This window comes from Zonotrichia leucophrys, chromosome 1 (assembly GCF_028769735.1).
Source record: "Zonotrichia leucophrys gambelii isolate GWCS_2022_RI chromosome 1, RI_Zleu_2.0, whole genome shotgun sequence".
In the NCBI taxonomy this organism is placed as follows: Eukaryota; Metazoa; Chordata; class Aves; order Passeriformes; family Passerellidae; genus Zonotrichia; species Zonotrichia leucophrys.
In genome coordinates this window covers 20,472,632-20,496,852 of record NC_088169.1, presented here as the reverse complement: position 1 = coordinate 20,496,852, position 24,221 = coordinate 20,472,632, and the positions used below count along the sequence as shown (strand labels likewise).

The 24,221-nt window shown below is 40.4% G+C and overlaps 1 protein-coding gene across 3 annotated transcripts in view; it reads right to left on the bottom strand.

The window, feature by feature from the left end:
* MID1 (midline 1) overlaps positions 1 to 24,221 on the bottom strand; it is a 240,402-nt gene that overhangs the window by 134,177 nt on the left and 82,004 nt on the right. Inside the window, exon 1 of one of the 3 annotated variants that reach the window (XM_064708585.1) lies at positions 6,739 to 6,956. The exons of the other annotated variants lie outside the window; for them this stretch is intronic. The gene's annotated coding sequence lies outside the window, so the exon portion shown is untranslated. Of the gene's footprint in view, positions 1 to 6,738; positions 6,957 to 24,221 lie in introns of those variants that run through there. 3 annotated transcript variants of the gene reach the window in all.

Here is a 24,221-nt window from a genome sequence, read left to right as displayed (position 1 = left end):
TGCAATACCAACAAGAACAGAAGCACAAGTAGTAAGAGAGATCTAGTATCTGTATCTGTCTGTCTGTATCCCTGCATCCAGAGCTGAGGTGGAACCAGACACTGGGCTCAGGGCTTGAGACCTCCCTGCCCAGGGAGCTGGGGCTGGTTCCAAAGGAGGAAAAAAGCAGAGGCACACCTTGGTGGTCCACAAAGGAGTTGCTGTCAATAGAGTGTACATCTTCCATGCAAAATACATATAGATTTTGCAATAAGGGCCTAATATTAGGTACAATCCAATGACATATCCAAAACCTGCAAAACTTTTTAAGCTTGCTTTGTGATAAAGAGATCCTTAAAATGGGATGCTGGCTGTTTTAACGATGGAGTGGCTAGATTTGGCAACTCAAATTCAAAATATAAGTTATGAAAAAGTCTTTCTTCTTACTTTTTTTTTTTTATGTCTCCAATTGCCCCTCAGGAAGAGAATTCCCCAAGCTAATACACAAAACAAGTCAAATTAAAAAGAAAAAAAAGCAAACCACATAAACCAAACCAAAAATCCCACCCTAAACAAAAACCCAAAACCCCAAATCAAAACAAAATAAAAACCAAAAGGGATCATGTTTTCATATGGGATAACTACTAAAAAAAAAAAAAGTATTTTTTGAGAACAATTTTGCCATAAAATATTGATTTCTTAGTATTTTTTGAATGAAAACATCAGTTTTAGCTACCACCCCAAATAAAGATTTAAAAAAAAGGGAGATCCCAGACATGGTGTGGAGGGGGAGGGAGGGTCTCGGCTTAGCAAGCTGTGGCTTCACCTGAGTCTGCAAAGTGCATCAGCTTGCCAGAAGCACAAAGGAGTCTGCCCGACCACGCTGGTGTGTGTGTGGGGAGGGGGATCTCTGTAAGCTCCAGCTGTTCAGTAATTAAATGCCTGCAGACCCAAAGAGAGGAGTCAATGCCATCAGTCCTGGGCACCTGCTCAGACACTGGAGCCCTGCAGGTGCACAGGACAGCCTGGGTGAAGAGTGATGGGAAGACATTGCTGCCACCAAAGGCATGAGAAATATGTTTGCCTTCCTGACCCAAAATGTGCAGCAACTGTCATAACCTGTCACCAGCTCCTTTCTGGAGCAATATAAAGTTCCTCCATAAACATTTTCCTTAAAGACTATCACACTACAATAAAAAAATCCTATCAGCCCCATGGATCTCCTCATTTACTGTCCTTTTTTTCCTTTTACAGGAATAAAAGCCTGGAATTTCTTTTATTTGTTTTACTATCTTAAAATTGTTCTTGCACCCAGTTATCTCAACACTTATTCAATCAACAAAGTTGATAAAACTTTTTGGGCCAAACAAACATTGCTTCTTTGCCAGCTTTTTTCTCCTCCCACACCCCCTGGGAAGCTATAAATACTAATGATAAAAAAACATTACATGACAGCAAATGGGAAAGAATTTTAAAGAATTAAGAACTATTTTTACTGTTTAGAAAGAGATCAAAATCAGCTTCCCACCCTTTAGCGCTTTTCCCAGCTTTCAGACAGGCCGGATTCTGCACGGCAAGCCAGGGATCTCAGGAATATGCAGTAATTCCTTACAGCTTGCTAAAGCATTACAAGCTCTAAGCTGCACGACTGTAATAAAGACTTTGAACCAAAAACAGGCTAAAGAATGAAATATCCTCTGAAGTCTGAAATTCACTTCAAACAAACTCCAGCAAACATCCAAAAGGCAATTAATACAACTCTGTGTGAATACTTGTCTGCTCCTTTCCCTCCACTCAGTCTTCACCCGCAGACAAATTAAACGGTTTCTCCAAATGCTGAAGCAGTTTTTGAGCCTCAGCAGATTCCCTGAGCATCCACCACCGCAAGCTCCTGGTTCCCAGCATTTCATTTTCCTCGAGCCCAGCCTCCAGCAGACCCCTTACCTCTCGTGCTACTCTGTGGAGGGACTCTGAGGTCTGACAACTTTTTTGCAGTGCTCAGAAGCTGCTGAGCCCCTCTGTGGCACTGCCTGCTTCCCTGTCCCCTGCCAGGGTGAAGCCCTGAGACCGGGCAGCGGTGGGGAGGCGGCAGCCAGCGCAGCAGAGGGCTGGGCAGCCAGAGGGAGGGAGCTGGAGACAGAGCTCATCAAAGGTGGGAGGCCTGGTGGGGATCATGGAGACACAGATACACATCTAAATAATTCAGGCACTAATAAAAGCTTTAGGTTGGGCTCTGTTCAAGATGTGAAATGAAGCTGAATTTTGATGTATTTCAGGCTTCCATCAATGCAGAATGTGGTGTTACTTAATAACCCGACACTGAAAAACTAACCAATTTTAAAAGTATTCCACATGAAGTTAATGAGGAAAGTGGCCATGGATACGTATATTTGCAACTTTAGGTTGAAATTCTATCATGGGAAGATTTTGAGAGCTTCAAGTCTGACCTCTACAGGTAGGCTGCTGAAATAGGAACAGGATCCTGGGATCGCAAATCGCACACAAAACTCTTACAAATCAGTGAAAGGTAATGGATCAGATGCACTACTTAACATCACACTATCATCAGTGCTTCCTGAAGCTATATCTTAAAAACACAACTATTTGTATCATCATCTATGGGAATTTGACTCCTGCAAATGCTTCTTTTGCAAACTGCATAGGCACTGCAGCACCACAGGAAAAAGCACATTCAGCACGAATATTTTTACATTCAAAAGTGTAAATGAGTTATGCTCTGCTTTTTATTATTCCTCCCCCTTCCTCAATCTTGCACACGATCTACTCTTGCAGAGCTACAGAAACAAGCATTACTTTGAAACTGATAACATTCATTTGCGTTTAGCAGAGCTGATGTTTTTAAATGCCCTGATTGGTGCCACCTTTTTCTAATCAGAACCAACCACTCTAACAAACTACCCTTTGTCAGGGGAACCCATCCCCTCTGTTCCCACCAACCTACAGCACATGTTGCTATAGCTACCCTGCATGTCTATTTACCACACAAGTGATCAAAGGGCGCAGACAACACACACATACACACACACAAAAAAATCCTCACCAGGCTTCCTACCCAGCAAAGTCCAGTCACTAATTAACTGATACACTCCCAGCCTGCAGACTCTGTACACCTGTTTTTTTTATTCTGCACGGTACACTCACAAAAAAGGGCAGCATTCTTTAAGATGCTCTTTCTTCCCTTACAGGCCAAACAAACAACAAAACATCCCAAGATTAACTCTGTAAGATAAGGCAAAGGATTACAGAACTTCAGGATAAAAATACAACTTTTTTACAGAAGAACGCATTAGGAATTTTAAAAGGTATGCAAAAGAAAATAGGAAATAAGAAACACATGCTAAAAACTTAAACAGCTGAAAGGAAAGGGGGTGATTTTGAATTTTGCATATGTTTTGCACCGAAATTGTATACAGCCTTTGTTCACTTGGTGAATTACATGCACACTAAAAGCCATATGACTGCAGACATGATAAGTGATTGTAATGGTTTTATGTACCTTAGAAACACAGTTTTTCATTTTCAGGTGGTCTGTCAGTTAAGAGTTGTTTAGTTGAACCTCTTTATGTGACAAAGGGCTCAAGACTGCCTCGATCAAAGTCAATGGTACTTCAATAGGAAGAGGCCAAAATAAGGAGCTGCATTTTTTGTCAATGACACTCCTGTGAGCTGCACTTCAGGGATGTGTTGTGGTTGAAAGGGAATGAAAATGAAGTATTAAAATTCATCAAACATTTGATTTTCTGTGAAGCAGGCTTAGGAAACAAAACAGAGCCCACAGTGCCCTCTCCAGTTCTGTGGCAAACTCAGGGAATCCAGCCTCATAACTGTGTCCACCCTCACAAAAACTCCACCTTCATGAAGGCTAAGCATCTCTTTAGGAGTTTCCATCACTTGCAAATTTCCTTACTTTATAAATAACAAACTGAACTGTAAAAGTGTTACTTGCAAAAGCTTTTTTTTCTTGTCTGTTAGTTCTTTTTGTTTTTTTCAACTATGTAAGATACCCTTAAAATTGCACTTTTACTTCCAAACATTAGTCTTACAGCACACACAAATGGGTATATTTCCTATGATGTTTAAACTTTCACTGATACATTGTGATCAGTGTAGTTTCCCAGACGAAATAGAAATGTTCCTTTTTTGGTTGTTGGACCTTATTTGTCCAACAAATAAGGTTGGTTTGAGGTTATTCTATGAGACAGCAAGAAGACAGCTCTTGCTGAGGTTTTCAGTGATCAGCTACAAATGACTGCTTCTTTATACTCTCTCATTTACAAGTCTCAGCTCAGTATTTACACCAACCCCTGAGACCTGCAGGAGACTATTGGACTGGCACAGTAGTAAAGTAGGTTGAATCTTATCAACAGGCTGCATATTACATTTCGACAGTAATTCCTCCACTTCTATTAGGGAAATTAGTGCATTTTTCTTTCTATGTGCTATTGTTCAGTAGCTGCGGGTTGCCCTTGGGTCAGATCAGTCATCAGCATAGTACATGGTTTCATTCCAACACCTGCAGTACTTTGCCATATCCTTGTTGGTTAGCTCTGCAACACCAAATTGAGCTATAGCTCCTACCAAGAGCCTCTCAAAGTGGGACCATTCACTCCCAAAGCCTGGAAAAGGAAGGAGTTAATCCACTCCCTCCCAGCTGGTGCAAGGATGAGGAAAGGATCACCAAGGAAGGGCAGAGAAAGCAACAGGACAAGTAGGGAGAGATGATTATAAGGTGGAAGAGAAGGTAAGAAAGAGCTCTCTGTTGCTCTGAATAGGAGGGCCATGGAAAAGTCACCCATAACTTTCCCTTAACAATTTCCAACTAGAAGCAGCAATGAGGGTTCCAGCTTCACATGACTCCAGTTTCTAAGTGTCTGCTGTAATGGATTTCCTAAACGTTTTATACGGTTACTTCAGGCCCATCACACCCTTCACTTCCCACAGAAAGAGGACTTCTGCTGACAGGGGCTGATGCACACAGCAGCCCAGCACCACCCTGGCACCCAGCTCCCTGGGCTGCGTCCCCCAGGCCCCAGCAGGGCCCACACAATTACAGTTTCCCAGCCAAACTGAAGATATCTGTGCACAGCAAGCCAAGGGAAGGCAGAGGAACAGTCCCAAAGCGTTCCCTCGGCACGGAGAGAGCAGCGGCGCTCGGGGCAGGTGTGGAACAGGCCCGGCCCGGCGGGCGCGCCCCCGAGAGCGCGGCGGGAGCGCGCACCCCGGGCAAGAACCGGCCCGCCTGTGCCTGCTCCTTCTCGGGATGGAATGTCTGCCCATCCCTCCTCCTCCTCCTCTGCAGGGTGCGTGTGTGCCTCAGCACTCCCCCTCCGCCCCCACGCTCTGTTAGGCTCATTCGCCTTGCTCTTTTAACCCACCGCTTATGAATCTTCATTATCCCTGAAGCCTGTTCTTTAGGTGCAAATATTTCGGGAGAGTAAAGTGCACGTTTCACAGAGCATTTTACACTTTGCTATTGCCGTCTTGTAACGTTTCTGCTTCTTTTGCGCTCCTCGTTGGTAACCCCCTGTGCCAAAGTACCCTCTTGTGGTGATAATGATTTTTGATGACTACGTGCATCCAGCTGACCAGCCTGGGTATATAAAATGCCCTTCATTGTGCTTTGCAAGGACAAGAATTTCTCTCTCTTTAAAGAGTGGTGATTTTGCTAGTGGGAGCAAGAAATACCTTTCTTCTTCTATCACCTGCGTTTTTCTTCACCCTTCCTCACCTCCTGAAACTTAGAGAAAACTGGCAAGGAAGCTGGGATTTCCCACCATGGTTTCAGAAAGTGAGTGTAAAACAAATGTTCCATTTGCACTACAGGTGCAAAATCCTCACACATGCATTTCCTGGACACGTACTATAAAAGTCCCCCTGAGAACTGAATGAATGACACCCACACAGAAAACCTAGATAACTTGTATTACCTCTTAACATATTGCCCACCCAAAAAAACCCCCATATTATGAGCAAGTTTAGGAAGTGGACTGGCTTTTTAAACTGGGACAGATCTTTGAATGATACAGCCAGTTGTTCTTCCTCCCACAAGGCTCTTGTAAGTGTACATTGTGGCTGTAAAACTATGAAAAACAAGAATCAAAAACATTTTGCCACTGTGCTTTATAACTGTGAGAATGAAAATAAAAGCTCCTTTTGTCTCCTCAGGTGAATAGAAGTCTTTAAAAACCCCCTAATTTGAATAATGTTAGAAAAAATCCCTAGAAAACCCATCTCAAAGTACTTTTGTGAAGCTGAAAGACAGCTTGAAACTACTACGTTTTAAAACAATCAGAAGATTAAAGCACTGGCAGGCAACGAACTCACGCAGAGCTGTTTAATAAATTATCCTTGGGCTGAATTATTGGCATATTTAGGCTTATAACACAGCAAGCTCTTTCGCATGTCACAAGCAGGGCTGCGAGACAGCCTACACAATGCCCTCAGACCATGGCAAACTGGAATTGATTTACACAGCTCGCAAACCGCTTCCATGCTCCCTGCGAGTCCGAAACGCACCATGACTTGCCTGGCATCCCTTCCCTGCCCACCGGGGGAATCGGAAAGCAGGGATGCCTCCCCAGGAAGGTGGGGGGGGGGGGGGGGGAAGAATTTTTTTTTTTCTCCCCACATGGAAACTTACAATTATAAGAAGAAAATAAAGAGGGGGGGAAGCAGCGGATTCGGCAGGGGTCGGCAGCGGCGGTGGCCGGAGCCGGCGGGCAGTGAGTGGCTCCTTACCTGCCTCATGGTGAGATTCCCATCATCCATCCAGCCGGCCAGGGCTGCTCACTCCGCGCTGCTGTCGGCAGGGCACAAATCCATCAAGTTTCCCACCGTAAGCAAGTTTCCCTCCCTCCTCTTTCCTGTCTATTATTTCCCCCCCCACACTTTTTATTCCTGGCTAGGGGCGAGCCCTGAGACAATGTCAAGTTTCCCAACCTTCCTTGCCCAGCCTATGAAAAGTCGGCGGCGGGGAGGAACTGTCCGGCCGGCTCTGGTTTCAAACGCAGCCCAGGGATGGAGCAGTTGGCTGTGGAATGGCCTCGCCAATCACGGGGAAGGGGAGGGCGGCAGAGCACATAAAGGCTGCTGCCTACACGCGGATTAGGAAAGCTTTCAAGGATTTAAAAGACTGAAAGCAGCTGGAAACAGTGTCTAGGGCTACAAAGAGGGAAGTCAATTTGCGGTGTAAGAGATTATTCCCATTCTCATGTAACTGCTCCGAGTCTGCTCGAAGCTTAGCAGGCTCCCAGGCAAGGATATGTAAATCTGAAATTAGTGCAGCATCAGAGCGATGCAGGAACGCTCGACAGCCGCCCGGTAAAGTGGCGATATCCCGTCTCCAGAAGCACCGATTTCCTCGTGTCAGATTAAGGGGAAAATTACATCATGACAAGAGCAGGAAGTCAAATTCCGTTTGCCATTTACATTAAGAGCAAGTGCCTGTCTGTTGGAAGGAACTAAAATATATATGTGGGTCCGGAGGCTATGGAAATGTTTTGTTGCAAAGTTTTATTTGTTTCAGTGGCAAACGTTTCATCATCCCTAGCCTCAGTCTGTTGTATGCTTTCCCTTCTTTAGGGAGGGTGGTTTCCTCATTCCTGAAGCTGAGTTTTTTCATGCAAGATAACACTGGACTCGAAATGAAACTTCAAAGAAAAAAAAAATAATGTGTTTTTTTGTTTCGTTTTTTTTTTTTAACGAGATCAGCTGCTATCTGCTGCCCCTCGGTGGCTTTCATTAAAATCAACAAAGAAAAGACAAAATCAAAAATCTCAACTCTGAAGTGCCATTGCTGTTTGAGTTACATCTTTCATAGAATTATAGAATTGTTTATGTTGGAAGGGACCTTTAAGAAAATTTAGTTCCAAATTTCTTGAGTTAAAAAAACCCCACAAAACCAAACAACAACAACAACAAACCAAACAAACAAACAAAAAAAAACCCACAAAGCCCCCAAAAAACAGAGAAGTGCAAGCCTGCAAATTGATACCAGCCAATCTTCTCCACAGTGGAGAAGGCTTCCAACTTCTCTAACTTAGTATCAGCTCAGAAGCCTGTTAGCCATTCTGTTCCACTCTTAATGGAAATCTGTCTTTTGATCTTAGGAAACAATCAGGCAAATCTGATGCCTGAAGTAACGTCCCAATATCATGAATTTGCCTTGATAGTAGGCTTTATCTACCAATGAAAAAATTAGCCACTATCCATAAAAACCCTTAGCAGTTCAAGTAATCTTATTGAATTGAGTTACAGGGGAAAAAAAAGTTACAATTATATGTTTCCAGGACTTTAATTAAAAGCTTCCAAAAATAGATTTCCTTTTAATTTGTGATAAGCTCCAGCAGTGAGTATGTCACAGGAAAAGAAATAAAAGATCTGAAATATGTACTTATTTGTTTTTCCATTAAAAGACAATAATGGTTTTTCTCACAAATGCAACAAAGAAAGGAGCTTGCATAATATTGGCACTGTCTGGATCAGAAGCATGGCATGGATGGAGAGAAAACTTGACTGAAACCACTACTGGAATTTATCCAGGTCCAACTTTACTCTCGCCTGGTCTGTGTCCTCAGAAGGAAGGATCCAATGATATGTTTTAATGTACAACACCGACCATCCCCAGGGATCAATATAACAGCTGCATCAGGGTAAGACAAACCATTCTTTCTAGCCAATGTGGAGACGAGTGAGTGATGCCCCAGTGATGCTCTAACGCTGCCCACTTGCACAACAGCTTGAAGCAGCTGCAATGCAGAGAGGGAGGTGCATTAAGAGCACTTAGCAGGAATGCTTGTCCTCTGTTCCCCAAGCATAGCTAGGGGACACGTGTCACCTAAAATGAGCATGTGGCATGTGAGGACCTTTTACTGCTTTAAATCTGGGAGAACCCTCTCCAGGATGCATTCAAAGGAAATATAAATTTACTTTTTCAAAGTAATTAGAACATTAGGGGTAAACTACCCTGGTGAAGAGGTTGTAGTAAAAGGTTCAAATCTTACAAAATTAGTAAGGATTATAAATTATTTACACAAAACCCCTATATTTGATTTCAGGGTTTTAAGAAGGGGATTTTTAGGACAGTTTCAGATTTTCACATGGGAACAGAGCAAAAGTTTCTGTAAGAAACTCAAAGTTCTGTAAGAACTCAAATGTAATAAAGACAAAACAATTGGATACCTTTTCTGTAAATGCAGACGCCTTTTCTCATACAACATGCACAACTTACAGTACTGCATTTTACTTAAAACACAGCAGAACGTGGCATCAAAAATGAGTGTATTGTATAGGATGAAAACTGATTTCTAGTATTAGTGAAAAAACAAAACCTTTAAAATCAATTACCTATGTTCAGGGTGGGGTGTGGACTATTTTTTTAAAATCCAGAGTCACAGAGCTCCTATTCTACTTATGCCATTCACTTTCCACCTTTGAGGAATGTACTTTGTGATTGACCCATACTCAGTTGCTGGAGTTTTTTGGTGTAGTACAGTTTTTGTAGTCCAGAGCAAGATGAGTCTGCACAGCTGCAGGGGGTGCAGTGTTATTATTACACATAGCACATTCAGAAAACTGGGTCCTGCACTTCACTTCCTATAGTATTCTGAGTGGCACAAGAGGAAAAGAGAGGATCTATATCTGAGGTGGTTTGAGGGTGGTCAGCATCCAAAGACACAGATAAACAGCTGGATATGAGGAAAAGGAATTGCTGCCTGGGATGCAAGAAGACAGGTGCTGGTTTTTACACCTTCCTCTGAAAATCAGATTTCCTATCTATAACCCAAGTGTCTGTGTGTGCATGAGAAAGCCCTGTGGTGTTTGGGAAGTGAAAGGAGATTCTGTCCCTGACAGAGGAAACCTTTACAGTCTGTTCAGTGGAACCAGTGGAGGTAAGAGCAGCCAGAGGAGCTGATGGCAGATGCAAGTTCAGACATCACTGGGAGCAAAGTCATTGCGATAGTTTTAAAGGATTCTTATTGAATTAATCCAAGTTAAAAGTAAAATGGCTACAAGCACACCAAGCCACTGGCAGTTTTATGCTATGTGAACACTGGTTATCAGCAGTAATGGTCACATATCCCTCTTATCAAATCCCTTGGAGTTATGAGTGACACACAAATACCAAAGCAGCTCTGACCTTGCTGGTCACTGTGGATGCCTGCCACAGTCCTTATCACACACCAAGCACTCCCAGACACAAAGGGCAGGCACACAAGCCCTCCATCCAGCCTCATGTCTCAAGCATTATGTTGCCCCTTTCACTAAAGTAAAATCAAAGCAGGATGACTTTGGCTGGGCTTCCATTATTGGCAGCATTGATCAGGAAGATCTTCAGCGTGGTTCGTACTGTTCTGCTCTTGACTTGGTAAAAGTAGTCAGCAGGCACTTGTGAGAACTCAGGCTCTTGGGTTCTAACTAAAAATCCTGCCTCCTTTTGCTACTTAAGACAAGATATAATGTTAGAATGTGTAGTGAGCCAGTCTATGTAGTCAAAAAGCTTTGAGAGTTCCTATAAATGTGCAGAAAACAGCACCACTGTAATACCAGTTACAAATTTTACATTACGTAAAAATATCACACATTTTTTACAAAGACATAGTAAATTAGGTGTTGAGTGCTCTTTGTCAGCACATCAACTATTTCTTAAAATGTTCATCTAAATTTAGTGGGGAGAGGCTTAGTTCAGTGCTTATCAATAGTGTGCAGTTTTGAAGGTTTTAAGTTGTGACAAGGTAAAGACAAAAATCTTGATACCAAAAATTTATCACTGTTTCAGAATCTGAAACTTTTGCTCACAGATTTTTTAATTAAATCTTCCTCATCTACTTTCATTGTTTCTAATAATTTACCAAACACAGGAATTATTTTGAACTGGGATCAAATGCAAAACAGCCCAATGTGAACTCACTCAGTTGCTGGAGTTTTTTTGGTGTAATACAGTTTACGTAGTCCAGACCAAGATAAGTCTGCATCAGCTGCAGGGAGAGCACAGAACAGGAAGTGGCAAAAATTACTTTCTCTCATTAGCTGAATTCCAGCTGCCATGGAAATCCTCCTGGGCCCAGAGAATTTAATATATGCTGAAGACAGAGAACCACTCCATTTCTTTACTGTGCTGTGCCAAAGACAGAACAGACCCCAGGATCTGATTATATGGTAGGAGTGAAAGAGTTGCAGCAGAGAAATATATGACCCAGCATGTAGGTTAAAAAGAAACAACCTAGTTTGAAAATGAGCATCTTCAGGGATGAAGTCAATCACAAATATATTGCCTTTAATCTGCAATATAGACAACTAATAAAAACATGTTTTTCAAAATAAGACAAGCAGCTAGGCTGCTGCACTTTGAGAGGAAAATGTAATATTCACACCCAAACTATTGGCATTGAAATTAATTTCTAATTGTTTTTATAGTCCCTCCCTTGGTAGTTTTAAATTGGCACCTGCAGGAAGAGCAGGATGTCCAGAATACAAAATACTTCTTAATAACCCCATATAACACTAGAGTACTTAACTCAAGACAACTCTGGCATTTAAAAAAAACCTCTAGAAGAACTGGCACAAAATACAAGGTTGTAAGATAAGAAAAATTTATGAGAAGACTGTATTAAAAAAAGAGGAAAAATGCTGAAATACCCCAAATATGAAGAACTGTTCTCAAGATGTGAATATTATCATGCAATGATTTCAAATGATACAGTTAACATTTGTGAATGTAAGACTGTTCAGGGCTTGGATCTCACCAAGCAATACTTAGCTACCTTTATAAACATTGCTGCAGTGAATGCAGTGAAGACAAACTGACTCTGCTGGCAGAATGTCTGAATCATGGCATCTAAATGCACACACATTTTCTGACAGAATTTTAAAACTAGGACCAGCAGTGTCAGGCATCCTTACATGTACACATACACACTGAAAGCCACAGTGCACAAAGGTGTCCTTAATGTGGATTTTTGGGGAATTCATTGCCTCTCAAGACTCAGCCTTTTGGAAGGGTGTCAGTAAAACAGGCAGATGTGCGGAACATCAGGGCATCCTTCAGTCCTCTTCGTGGAACAACCCTTAGAAGATCATTCACCCTTTACAGAATCACTCAAGGTGCTCTGATCTCACTTGGGACTGCACCAGCCACAGGCAGGAGAGAAGGGAAGATATCTTCAGGACAGCTTCTTTCTCCATAACTTATGCAACCTATGTAATCCTCAGCTCAAACAGACAAAAAGGTGGTTAAACAATTATCCATCTGCACTTGCCTTAGGACTACACTGACTAGACTTTTTGATTAAGGCTTTTTAATCAAAAGAATAGTATCTGCTGGATTTCATTTTACTACATCTGCTATGAGGCAGATACTTGATCTGCTAGGCTGAACAAGCTGGTGCACAGTCATGTGTAATAAATTAGTGATCAGAAGACTCTGATAGTCTCTTCTAAAATTCTATGGAAGTATAGTAAGCTAAAAAGACTAACAAAGGATGCTACAAGGGTTCAGAATTTCTAAAACATCTGTTCTCTAGTATATATAAATGCTGAATTAAATGGAAATCATAATTAGTTTACCACTACTTTTCCATTTGATTTCCCACTATTTTACAATTAGTTGTTCCTTCAGTGATAATTATACTTCATTACTCTTAGAAGTAGTAGATAATAGTTAAATTACTACATTTTTTTAATTTTCCAGTCCTTAGAAGCCTCCATGAAAGAAAGAATTTTAAAGTGAGAAGTCAGGAATTGCCTTACGTATCTGTGACCTCTATTAGCATAGAAAAAACAGAGAGTGCCTTTATTCCATTGCATTTTGTACCAATTGCTTATTTGGTGACCAATTGCAAAAGTCAGTCATGAAATGATTCAAGATAAGCAAATAAAGATTTGGGCAAACAGCAGAAGTTATAACAAACGTGCCTTCGTCAGTCAAACATCAAACACTATCTGTTAAAATCAGTATTTTTCTCCTATTCCAAGAGATATATCCAAACATATGTTCACACAGGTTCGAGGGAGAGTCATCTGGCCACAATTTCTTTAACTAAAACAAGTTAAAGCCTAAACTGATAAACTGTCACTTGAAGCAAGCAGGCCTCTACTCAAATCCCCATTATCTGTGTGTTAGCTGAGATCATCAAACCATGCAAATCCTTCCTTTCGAAATAAAAGCCCCTAAACCACAGGTTTAGCAAAAAAAGCATGTAACACTCACAATTAAGCCACTCTGCTCTAAAACAGAACCTGCATGCAACATGTTAGACGTATCATATGCCATGCACAAGTGTGTCAGAAGTGGGAAACTCTAAGCACTGTTGAGACCATGCCATGTCCAGAAGAATTACAGAGAGATTGACTCTGTGTTACAAAACTTTCCAAAAAAGAAATGCTGGTGTTTTAACATCTTGTCAAAATCTCACCTGGGACAAGGCATTAACAGGAGAAACTGGGATATTTCTGCACAAATTTTAATTCCTCACATTTCTTGTTCTCAGAAAACATTTGATATTTCAATGTTCTGTTGTATTTCCCTGGAGTGACACTGCAAAGTTTTGGTTGTACAGAGGTAAAAAAATTAGCTCAGGTATCTCTTTAAATTTTTTTTAAAGGATTTTGCCACTGAAGGGACAACCAACCAATATTTTGCTGACCTCAAATCAGTATTTCAGCTAAGATCAATGGAGCCAAAGTTGTCCAAAAGCTCAAGTCAGACTAAAGTATTGTTATTTCATTTTTCTAGTCATGAAAGTTTGCAAGCAGTCTGCATTATCTCATGAAAACTAATTTAATAAGAAAATTACTTCTTGCAGTTGAAATTCCTGAGAACATTTTTGTAGGGAATTCTCACTTGTCTCTTTTTTCCATGTCCTGGCTACCCATGCCAGCCCCATGCCCCATGGGAAAAGGGCTTCTGTGAAACAGCAGCCTGTTGGAATGGGGGTACTAAAGTTACTTGTCAGCTATGCAGCAAGGGGGTCACACAGAGAACTTGGGAAGTGATGTGATTTGGAATCATATTTTAAACACTGGAAATATGACCTGCAGCCTGAAAATTACTTGTGCCCAGGGTGCAAGGTGCTTCATCTCCTTCACTGGAATTCTCAGACTGAGTATTCAAGCTGTCCTTATACTGCTGAGGGTAATAAAGGAGAGAATAAACGTATAAATGCTAAAACATTGAATATTGCTGTAATCAGAGCAGCACAGTCTCTGCTATAAGCAGGAGTGAAAGACACAATAAGACTAATCTTTGTAGATGTAACTACAAGTTTCTGGACTAAATCTAAGTATTTAGAATGCAAAAGTTTGTATTAACCAGACAACACAACAATCGGACTACTGAAATTATTTCTAAAAAAGTGTGTGTGTCTGTATATGTATAGACATCCATGAATGTGTAGAGAAATATGTTCAAATTCTTCAAGAAAAATCCAAGGTATATGCTTGGACTTTCTCAGGGAAAAAGAACTGAATCTTGAGGTGCTCTTCTGTACAACTGAACAAAATATTTCCCTACTCAGGATACCAGTGGATTGCAGTGTTGGTGGTGTGATGAGGTTGTAGGGTGTGGGCTGGCGAATTACAGCAAAAACCTTAACCCAAATCCCAAATCCTTAAACTCTGGCAGGAAAACTGCTTTATACAACTGAGAATTTGCTAACATATGTGACTCATGATTCTACTCACAAGCTTCTGAAGTTCACTGGGGTTACCATCAAGGTCAGGTTACCTATGAATATCAGATTACTACACCTTCCCACCGCTTCAGAGAAACCCATGGTACTGACCATGTAATATATTTATGTGGGAAGGTTAACACCAAAACCATCACATTCCTCTAATTTCAAATGAGAAAAACAGGCAAAGAATTTAGAAGAAAATCAAAAGGACCTTCTTATGAGAGGATTTTAAATGAAGCCATTCAAGGATGTGGGCAGATATCACGAAGCATTAGTCACAAAAGTTAAGCTGGAGACAGTTTCAGAAAGTCTTTGCTTATCACATTAATATTTTTTCTCACCAGGAGCATTGCTTAAAACCAGCTAAGGAGGGTTTCAAAGTGGTGTGTTTATAAATAGGCTCACTGGGGCTGCCCTGGGAGGACCAGTCTGGTTGGGTCTCACACTTCTATCTGTGTCAAGCAGCCCTTTTTTAACTTCTAAACCATTTTCAGATGGCACTTTTATGACTCCCTGCACCTTGTTCCTTTTACTTACAGGAATATGCAGTGTAGGTTTACCAGTCTTCAAAATAATTTTTACTTTCTTTAGCTCACATTTCCAGAGGTATCACCTATTCAGTCCTCCCTTTTTGTTAAACGGCACTGGCAATAAAAGACACTGACTGCAAAGATAATGTGCTTCTCCAGGTTCCAAGCAAACCACTTTTATAATCTGAACCTTTGATTCTCATTTTATAAAATGCCCTTATAAAAAAAATCTAAAATAAAAAAAGCAGACTGGTCCATGAAAACTATGTTTTCATGGTTGGTGATAAACATTTTCATAAAGATACTAAAAAAATATTAAGTAGCCCAGAAAATCCAATTCAGGTAAGACTCATGGAAAGTGAAGCCCAGCAAAGAAATAAAATGCTTAGGCATTAATTTTTGCATCTTATTTTCACAGGTTATTATTAGTTTGCATTTATCACTTCAATGCTGAAATTGGCAGATATTGTCCAGAGTCTGTCTTCTTAAATACATAGACTTATTTGCAGAGAGACTCAACTCCAGCCTGCAACACATTCTCCAATATCGTTATTTTACACCAACAACAGAGTAAAAGAAAGCACAGAAGTAGCTGCTACTGCACATCAGCCCACTGATGAAGGTTAATGCATGCCTTCAAAACTATTTCATGCAGATTTTGATCCCTAGGGCAACACTGTCACATATGCTCATTCTCTCTCTCCTTCTTGTTCAGACATCTCCCTTAGCTGTAATTTTGCTGTAATTCACTATGAAACTGCAATGATATGCAAAGGTCCTAACATGCATTTCATAAAGCCTTTTCCACATATCTTGAGCATAAAGAAGGTCCTTGATGTCAATGGGAATGCACAGTGATGTCCTGAACACCCTGTCATCTTCAGCAATCCAAGCTTTTGGTGCTCTCAGTTTCCCATCTGTCACCTAAAATTAACAACTAATAATTTGATACTATATGATGCTGCAGAGCAAAATGAGACAGGAAGACCGGTCAGCACATACAGAGGAGTTAAGCTGAGTTGTGCAGTCATGTTGCTCCATTACCAAATCGCTTGGCAACAACTGATTTGCTTTCCTCCTTCTGTATGTCTCTTCAGAGTGGAAGTACATGTAGACAGTGTACTGCACTTCACACTGAAGTGAGAGAGAAAAAAAGAATCATACTAAGGATGCAAAAATGAAAGACTCTCATGATTTAAAGACAATTTCCATATTTCTTTTATCACAGGAACTCGTAATTCACTGGGACTACCTGCTTCTCTAAGTATTTAATTGTGTGGAAAAACATAGTACACCACAAAAAAGGACAAAGCACAGATTCCTTTGGGAAAAGGTGATGAAACTTAAGCAGGGGAGCTCTCCATGCCATCCCAGCATCCTGAGCCCTAAAAGCCTTTAGGGGCACAGAAATAACTCCTCAGAAAATTTCACCTGCCATATCCTCATATTAGATCTTAGAAGTGTAAAGCTCTGACCACTTACAGCTTCAAAGCTGAAAAAGAAGAGAGACCATCTGAAATGCAACATCTAAAACAAGAGAAGCTGTCTCTACAGCTCGTGAAATCATTATTGTAAAAGCTTTATGAAATTTGAAATCCTGCAAATAAAGAAAATGACACAACCCAGTCTTTTTAGATTGATAACTGCTGCAAGGAGGGGATCTGTACTTTCCTTATTTTGGGTGTCTTCCTGTGAGTTTTCATGTTCAGTCCTTTTGGGAAATTTTTCCCTTTATGTAGGCTTTGTTTGGCCACCTCACACCAGTAAAACTTTCAGCACACTTAACTGAGGGTGGTTGTTTATGGGCATGCTGTAGGTGAGCAGTGATGTGTGTCCACCACCCTGCTCCCTCCAGTGACTTCTTGAACCCATTAATCTTTTGCTTTTGCTAAATCAAAAAATAAAAATAAAGTAGCAGGGCAAGGAGAAATCAGACAGTAGACAGGTGATCTTGAGTCTCAAGCATTTTTATGCATTTGTTTTTCAGTGTGGCCATTTCCAAGAGCCAATATTCTCAGCATTTTATAAATATTAGCAGGGCATTTGACGCACATTTTGTGGAGATGTTGCAGCGTCTCAAACAGGTGATAAGGGGTTGCTATGGTTACCATATTCTCTTAAGCTGAATACTTAATAGGGCCGCAAAAAACATATTCTTACTTGTTATTTAAAATATTAGCTGTCCAACAGGCTTTTGCTTATGCACCCCTTTCATTTTTTCATGGACTTTCTACTCCTTATCTATCAAATACAGTGGATTTTGATACCGTTTAGAGAAAGGAGAGGTCACAAACCATTTTCCTTCTTCAGAAAAGGGGACAAGTTAGGTAGCTCATTATCTAGCCTGTTTGTAATTAAGTCCAAAAATAACTGCTCCACTGTACTGGAATTGTGAGAACTTTTATTTCAGAGGATTTAATGAGTCATGGAAACATGTTTAAAAGTCTGCACTAAACAAAGAACTAAACATTAGCATGGCAATAGACCATATAGCTTTTAATGGTCTGAACTCTTTGTCTCACATTCAGACACAGACCCAGGATTGTCCCATCACCAACATTTCATCCAGTGTTTCTTTCAGATGAGTTCCTTTTTTGCCACTGAATCTGAAGGTGATATTTGGGAAGCCCATTATCAGGTATGCAAATTGGGGAGAAAATGTGTCACATCAAATCACAACCATTTACTAAGATATTACTTATGGGCAAAAGCTTTCATGCACTGCCTACTTAGAAGGGCAAGTTGAATGGAGTTACTGTAAAGGCACCAAATTTGAAATTTTTATACTTGTTTGTAGTCTTCATGATGCAATTAAAGGGAAGTTTTAACACATTAACTTATTTTAATTTGACTTCCTAATTTGGTTTATTAGGAGACATAGAATGTAAATAAACATAAGGTTTTCTAATTTTTATTATCATCAAAACACTAATGTTTTGACTTTCTTTGGGTCACTGTGATCATTATGTACCTGCTACCTTAGTTTGAAAATTTCCAATGACATCTGATACAGTCTGCTATTATGACATTAATTTATTTCAAAAATGGCCCAATTTTTACTGAGGTAAGTATGAGTAGGATTACATCCATATGCAAATGATAACCTGACTGTGGTCAGGGAGAACAAAAATAATCTTCCAAGCTTGGCTAATAATTTAGTTGGATATATTTGAACACCTGTTACTATAATAGTGTTTGCAATCGGTTCCGTTTGGAGCAAGATTGAGCAAGAACAAATGTGCTTGCAACTTCCAAATCTGCTTTTACAGCTTGTATCCAAAGAGATTCCTGGGAAATCAATTAATATTTTGCAGTCTGAGGCAGCAAATTTTTATAGCAGGTCTGAGCAACAGGGTAGGAATTCATGGAAGATAATATATTGAGCAGATCTAAGTACTAAATAGACACTTTCCTTATGTATTTTGAAGTGCAGAATGCTGCATATTTCTGGAACAAAAAATGGACATAACATGTTGTACTTGCAAGGTGTTACCATGTTAACAACTAGAGAACCTTCTGTTAAAACTATTAATATGTGGCTTATCACTTCATAAAAGCTTGAAGTCACAATGCAACAACAATAAGCACATGTGATACATATGAAGCCAGTCTGCAAATACAATAATAAGCATTCAACAAGAGACATTTTTGTACTCTAGTTAGCTGAGGTAAAATTGTCTTGCTTGTTCTACAATCACCACTTGTGTTACCTACAAAATAAACCCAGCCATACTCACTCACTCTGTATTTGGGCTCCTTTCTGAAGTGCAAGAAAGGTTTTTGTTGCCTCCTTGTTCTTCAGCACACACCAAACCTGACTTGGGAAGTTTGAAGGTGATGGTGAAGTCATCTGCCAGAAGGCTTAGCAATTTTAAGGAAATCTGTTCCCAAAGCTGCAGCTGACCCTCTGTTTACCAAGACAGACATCATCCATCATAATGATCCTGTCACTGGTGTCAGTATTTGGGTAATTGTAGCACTTACAGGGTAAGTGCAGGAATAAACATGCAAAAGTAGATGGGGTGATAAATTATGAGACAGAGATGGGAAGAGGAGAAACTTCAAGAATTTAATGTAAATCACAGAATCATTTAAATCAGAAAATACCTTTAAGATTGAGTCCAGCTATTAACTCAGCACAGCCAAGCCCACTATTAAACCCTGTCCCTGTGCAGGGTAGGTGTTTTTGTGCATTTTTAAATACTCCCAGGGATGGTGACTCCACCACTCCCCTGTCCCAATGCTTGAGAACCCACACACAGCTATGTTAAAGCAGAACAAAGAGCTCAGGAATCCCAAAGTGGTGCATACACACAGAGAGAGAAGCGGGGCCAGGCGGGGAGCAGGGGCGCGGTGGCAAAGCTGAGTGCAGCACCTCGATTCTGAATGAAGATTCAGTGCTCAGCAGCTGTAAAAGCAGCACGAATAGTCTGTCATTTTTATGTTTCCCTGATGATTCAGATAAAGCAGGAAACTGATGGTGTCTTCCAGATAAGCATATATATCAGTTTTGTAGTATTTGCAGAAGAGAAATTCACATTAAGTTTTACTAAGTGCAATAAGTGTCCTGGCCCCGCTGGGCACAGCCCGCACTGCTCCCACATCCAGAGGCTCAGAAAGGAGCAGGAACGTCTCTGCGAGGCAGATGTGACACCACTTTCTTGTAGAAACTGCACAAACTTTCTGTTTGCAGGGAAAATCTGAACAGTTTTTGGTTACTTCTCATCTAAGCTTCAGATCCAAACTTAGCAACCATAAAATGCATTTTTAAAACCATATATAGCAGGCAGTTCTTTCATCTTTAACACTGTAAGATCCACTTCTTCCTAAGATGACATCAACTCCACTTCTAAACTTTTCTGATGCTAAAGCTGATTTCTCCACACAAAGAGAAGACAGCTTAGGTTCAAACCAGCAGCTGCTTTTCACCTGGTTTTAATGGCTGTGGAGGAAACACACTATTGCTGCATTCCAGGAGTTGCATTTTATGCCCCAGCATTACCATATCCGTAAAGTCTCTGTGTTGTAATTCCTCTGTACTCAGAGTCTTAAAAGGCCACAAGTTTGCATACTTGAAATTTGTGATATATTTTCTTCCCAGCATACGCCTACCCCCTTGAGACACAAGGGTTTTTGTTAAGGACCAGCTTTCTGCTTGCAAAAATAAAATTAAATCACTGAACTCTGACCATTTATGCAGAGTGTGTTCCACACTAGCCTATAGCAACAGAATATCCTGACAGTCAGCATAAGGGGGGATAAATCACCAGCAAGTAAACCTTGGGATAACTCAAACTATTCACTTGGATATCAATCCATCTTGGTCATTTTCATATTCCTTCTGTCTTTCCTAATTTAACATGTACATTTTTCTTTCCCTTCAAAAGTGATAAGCAGTAAACACAAACACTGAATTTTTGTATCAGACAAAAAACCGAGTTTTGAATGTCATGTCCAGACAGGTGAGAAATGTGTTCAATACCAGGGCAGCTATCATATAAAATGACTCTGTGGAAACAATATTATTCCACTAATTACATCCTCCAAGATCCATGCTAAAATCAGGTCTCCTCATAATGAAACAAACTTTTATCCTCTTCTGCACTCACAGATTTCTGTTGCTCATTTCTTCCTATATACAGAAATAGTAAATATTATGAAATTTTGGTATATATCCCCCAATTTCCACCTTTGTGAATAATCAGTTTCATATTATTTGTGGATGTGAACAGGTTGAGTCTTTACCACTCTGCTTGGAAAACACACAAACCTAAAAGTATCTATACAAGTTTGACCTCCTCTTGGAGATAGATTTATTGATCTTACCAATCCCTTGCACCCCCCAATAAAAAAAACAAACAGCTTAACCTTCAGATGAAACTTCCTCTCCAAGCTCATCCATTCCCAATAATTCCTCTATCTTAATTCAATTAATTCTTCCTCCTGCTCACACTTCCTTTATTTTAGGGGTAGGGAATGAAACTGCATTTGCCACAATAATTCAGCAGAACTGCAGCAGCTTTGGGCAAGCAAGTGGGACAAGAGCATCCTGCCACTCCTGTGTGTGTCCAAGAGCAAGGGTGCTGACAAATGATTAGCTGATATCATACTGTTCTTATTTTCAGGCTTGTGAAAAAGACCTCTCAAATGAGAAAAAAATTTATTCAATAGATGTTTTAATATTTCTCTGTATCTTATCAGCCCCGGCATTAATATGATGTTGTGGTGATTTAACTTAAGAGTGTGGGAATTGCTGAGGGATGTGCTTATTTTTCTAACAGAAGTTCAGGCATGCTATTATTAGCAATCTCTGGTATGTCATCAATGTCAAAGGCCAAATACTTTCTTGAAATGTTTAGGAATCAAATGTATTCTGAATCTGAGGAGTCTGTTCTCATCTGCCATTCAATGCACACACAGCAGCGTGCTGCAAAAGGACTCCATCTTGCCAGAATGCTCCTGAACACTCCCAATGCATCTGTTCTAAGAGTGTTCAGGTTCTCAACAGGACAAATATTGACTTCAGAGAGCAGACTGACCTCCCCAGCCAGTATTTCACAAACGCTGTACCTGGGAGCCTGATTTTAACCTATTTTAGAGACCACTTTACACCTCATACAGCTCCTTGCATACCTAATAGTACCTGCCAGTTTAGTACCTCAGTAATGCTCAGCCAGCTGCCTTGGTGTGTCACGAATAACACAAAGTCGAATAAGACACACAGGGGTATGGACATAAAATTCTTCAAGCAATTGTATTATCAGGTAGATCAAGAAGAGAGGTCCCTGACCCCTCCCAAGATCTGTCTCTGGGTGCAGCACAGATCTACCACATCACTCTGAGAGCTGCCTCTTTACAGCTCTGTGCTTCCTCACAGACTTCTGGATTAAACTTTCCCTGTCACATTTTATAAAGAGGGTGACCAATGTGAAAATCAAACCTGAGAGAAGTAGCCATTCTTTCATCTAAAACTGGCAATAGATTTTTCAACCAAAAACTTTCTTGTCTTTTTCATCAGGGTCATTTACAGAAAATATGAATGGCAGTAGCAAGCCCAAGCCTTTTCTTTCCCAAGAAAAGGGTTAAGTAATATAATTATTTCATCAGAAGCAGTGGCCATCTGTTATGCTTTATAAAAAGACTGGCAAACAATGTTAAAAACATCCATTACATGCAATAGAGAAGAGAAAAATATGTTTATTTAGCAAATGTTAATGTTTCTGAAAGATGTTTGATTAGAGTCTGGAATTTATCATCACTTGCTAGAGCTCAGGCTGGGAGCCTAGCACCATCAACACATATTGTCAACAGGCATTAGCAAACAGTTTCATCTCCACTGATTAACCTCTTCCAACTACATCACTAGGTGTATCATCCTCCACAAAACATAATTTATGCTTTTTTACATCCTCTTCCAAGAAATATCTGTCTAATCTCTTAGTAATTTTTTCCCCTGTGTAGTCTAAAGACTTGAAAAAACAGTCTTTAGAAATAAAAAGACAGGAGGGCTTTCTAACAAAAACAAGTCTTTAAACCTTCGGAGGAAAATGCCATGCAAGAAGAAAGAGTAAAGTGATTATGAATCAGAAGAAAACTGAAATTATTTATTTATTAAAAAAGGCAATGTCAAAAAGCATGTAGTGCAAGTGCAAAACTGAAAGTAAACTGTGGTTTCTGTTTGGATTGTTTGCTTCTCAACAAACAGATAAATACTTCAAAAAGCCCCAAACTACAGGATAGTGGAGCCTGCCTGCTGCTGCTGTGGCTGCCAGATATCATAATGGATATTCTAATGGCAGAAGAGAGAACGATGCTAAATTGTTTTGGTGCTGTTTTGCTACAACCTTACTTAAAGAAAGCAATGGCTTTTGTGCTGGGAAAAGGAGGGGGACAGGGGAAGAGCAGATACACACCTTTATTAAAATGTGTACACACATATACAGGAAAAGGTCCATTTGAAACAAAGGGTAATGTCAACTAGCTGGTTCATGCATAATGTAGTATTTCCCCAAAATCAGAAACTTGTGGGAGAAGCAAAGCAGATGACAGCACATGCAGCACGATCCCAGTTTTGCGGATAGCAGGGGTATATATAAAAGAGAAACCTTTCCCACATGTGTTTCATTCTATACTCACACAAGCAAAAAAAAAAATTTTATTTTGCATATTGTAGGCAAAAGTCTTGAAGCCAAGATCTTCCATTTAACTTAATTTGAAATAATGAGGATTCAAAATCTTTCAGGACAAAATTCTCCCAGTAGCAATCTACCTGCTCATGGGTTGGTTTATAACACCTCCAGAGTGTTACCACACCTCACCCTGAGGTGAGTTTGTCCTGCACAGGTCCTGACTGTGAGGGATCCTTGCTGAGCAATGTTACTCATCAGGCCAGGAACTGCAGAACTCTACACACATGGCTGAGAGGACCATGTAAGTTTTATGATCTCTCTCTTCAGAGCACATTACTGCTTTCTGATGGCTTCTGAATTTCCTGTTACTCACTGCACATTTGTGACTTTACCTACCTGTCTTGAAACATGTTAAAAGGGCTGTAAGATTTTATTTCCTCCCAGACAGAGTAATAATTACACATAGCAGGCTTTAATATTTGAATCCATTTCAAGGGAATGAGGATACACTAGAGGCCATGGGAGGGACATGTGCTTTGTGAATGAACAGAGCACATGGAAATGCTTTTATCCCATTAGCACAGGCACTGAGGTTGCTCCAACACAGCTGCAGCTGTTGGAGAAGAGTGTGCAGGCTGAGATGAGCTCATGGTTGGGTCCAAATGGGACAAGGGTCCTGCTCCCTTTTCAAGGACAAACACCGAGGAAAAACAAGCTGTTCACTGCATTGTCCCTCTATCTCTATTCTTTAATTTTCCAGGAATTTAATGCCATGCAGCCACTCATAACCAATTTTGGCCCCATCTGTGCCCATGAGTCATTAACTTTTGCACACTATCTCCTATCTTGTTGCCATTTGACATGCCACAACCATCAAATTAACCCCACGC